Source organism: Schistocerca nitens, chromosome 9, assembly GCF_023898315.1.
Source record: "Schistocerca nitens isolate TAMUIC-IGC-003100 chromosome 9, iqSchNite1.1, whole genome shotgun sequence".
Lineage (NCBI taxonomy): Eukaryota > Metazoa > Arthropoda > Insecta > Orthoptera > Acrididae > Schistocerca > Schistocerca nitens.
Window position 1 is genome coordinate 313,701,430 of NC_064622.1, and position 3,024 is coordinate 313,704,453.

A 3,024-nucleotide genomic window follows, 5' to 3' on the forward strand; every position below is an offset into this window, starting at 1 on the left:
CTATTCATTTTGTATGCAGAGAACCTCTTCATTTTATATCTTATCACTCCAATTAATTTTTAATATACTTCTGTATCAATGTCCGTGTTACTGATAAGTCGCATGTATGTACAGTATTTAATAACCACTTTCTGAATATACCAGGTGAACTAAATAGAAACCTAGTCCCAACAGGGAATCATATAGCGCTCTTAGAAAAAAGTGTTCCGAGACTGTTACCTGAAATGCTCCTCCATGATACTGACAAGAGGGAGATTGAGTTAATAATTAAATCACTAAAGACCAAGAACTCTCATGGATATGACGGGGTATCTAACAGAATACTGAAGTATTGTTCTATGTATGTTAGCCCAGTTCTCAGCCGTATCTGTAACTTTTCCTTCAGGAGTGGTCGGTTTCATGACCGATTAAAGTACTCGGTAGTGAAGCCACTTTATAAAAAAGGAGACATTGAAAATGTTGACAATTTTAGACCTATTTCTATGCCATCGGTGTTTGCTAAAGTTATCGAGAAGGTTGTATATACAAGGTTACTGGAGCATTTAAATTCACATAACTTGCTGTCAAATGACAAACTGCCTATTGGCTTCCGTCTCGGGTTCTTCGGCCGACGTTCATCTAATGATTTTTCTGACGTTTCGCCAGCACGAGTGGCTGGCATTGTCAAAGCTTCACCCTCCATTGCCGGTGGTGAACTGGAGCCGAGGTCGCGGGCGCAGACTATATGTACCTGGCGCGCCAACGTCCGAGGGCTTCTCCGCGGAGAAGCCCTCGGACGTTGGCGCGCCAGGTACATATAGTCTGCGCCCGCGACCTCGGCTCCAGTTCACCACCGGCAATGGAGGGTGAAGCTTTGACAATGCCAGCCACTCGTGCTGGCGAAACGTCAGAAAAATCATTAGATGAACGTCGGCCGAAGAACCCGAGACGGAAGCCAATAGGCAGTTTGTCAACAAGTGGCCACGAAAGCCTCAACAATTTTGTATTGCTGTCAAATGTTCAGTTTGGTTTTAGAAATGGCTTAACAACTGAAAATGCTATATTCTCTTTTCTCTGTGAGGTTTTGGACGGATTAAATAAAAGATTGCGAACGCTAGGTGTTTTCTTTGATTTAACGAAGGCTTTTGACTGTGTTGACCACAAAATATTACTGCACTAGTTGGACCATAATGGAGTAAGGGGAGTAGCTTACAATTGGTTCGCCTCTTACTTTAAGAACAGAAAGCAGAGGGTAATTCTCCGCAATATTGAGAGTGGTAGTGATGTTCAGTCCCAATGGGGCACTGTTAAGTGGGGCGTTCCCCAAGGGTCGGTGCTGGGGCCACTGCTGTTTCTTATTTTATATAAATGATATGCCTTCTAGTATTACAGGTGATTCAAAAATATTTCTGTTTGCTGATGACACCAGCTTAATAGTGAAGGATCTTGTGTTTAATATTGAAACAGTAACAAATAATGTAGTTCATGAAATAAGTTCGTGGCTTGTGGGAAATAATTTGATGCTAAATCACAGTAAGAGTCAGTTTTTACAGTTTCTAACTCACAATTCAACAAGAACCGATATTTTGATCAGACAGAATAGGCATATTATAAGCGAGACGGAACAGTTCAAGTTCCTAGGCGTTCGGATAGATAGTAAGCTATTGTGGAAAGCCCATGTCCAGGATCTTGTTCAGAAGCTGAATGCTGCTTTATTTACCATTAGAACAGTATCTGAAATAAGTGACACTTCAACACGAAAAGTAGTCTACTTCGCATATTTTCATACGCTTATGTCGTATGGTATTATTTTTTGGGGTAATTCTGATTCGAAAAGGGTATTTTTGGCTCAAAAACGGGCTGTTCGAGCTATATGTGGTGTAAGTTCGAGAACCTCTTGTCGACCCCTATTCAAAAATCTGGGAATTCTGACATTGCCCTCGCAGTATATATTTTCTTTAATGTCGTTTATTGTTAGCCTATTCCCAAGAGTTAGCAGCTTTCACTCAGTTAATACTAGGCAGAAATCAAATCTGCATGTAGAATGCACTTCCTTGACTCTTGTGCAGAAAGGAGTGCAGTAGTCTGCTGCATCCATTTTCAATAAGCTACCACAAGAACTCAAAAATCTTAGCAGTAGCCCAAACTCTTTTAAGTCTAAACTGAAGAGTTTCCTCATGGCTCACTCCTTCTATTCTGTCGATGAGCTCCTGGAAGAGCTAAAAAATTAAGTAAATTCCAGTGTTACATTGTTGATTTTCTTCATTTAAACTTACGACTTGTCACCTGAATATGTTTTTTTATATTTCATTTTATCTGTCTCTAATATCGTGTTATAATTTAATGTATTGACTCGTTCCATGACCATGGAGACTTCTCCTTAATTTGGTCCCACGGAACAATAAATAAATAAATAAATGAATCAACAAATCTCAAACGCTTCGCTCATCTTTTTTCCCAGAGTTCATGATTCACTTTCTTACATTCCACTGTCCCAGCAGTTCATTTTAGTAATTTGTACACAATTGCCATAGTGCTTCCTAATGCGAGCATCTTCAATCGTTATTGGTCGTCTACATACTATATGTTTCCCGTCCTTCTCCATACCTTATTCATACTTCTCTGAGGAATTAAAGCATTTTGCAACATTTTACGTTGTCGAATGCCTTTTCTTGGGTCAAAAAATCATAAAAAATATTTTGATACTTCTCAAGTGTTGTCTCTGTTATCATGCAAAACGTCGGAGCTGCCTCTGTGGTGCCTTTATCTCTCTTAACGTGAAACTGCTAGTCATCTTACAAACCCTCAGTTTTCTTTTCCATTTTATTGAATATTATACTTGTCAGTAACTCGGATGAAGAGTTTTTCTACTGAGGTAATTCTCGCCTTTCTCTACTCTTTCTATCTGCGGGGCTGCACAGAAAATATTCTTACAAAAGTCCGATGGAGACTGTAAAAATTAAATAAGTCAGTATATACATAAACTTCTTTTAGAGGTGAACTTGGAAGTGGATGAATATTATTATGAAAATGTTTACTCTGTAA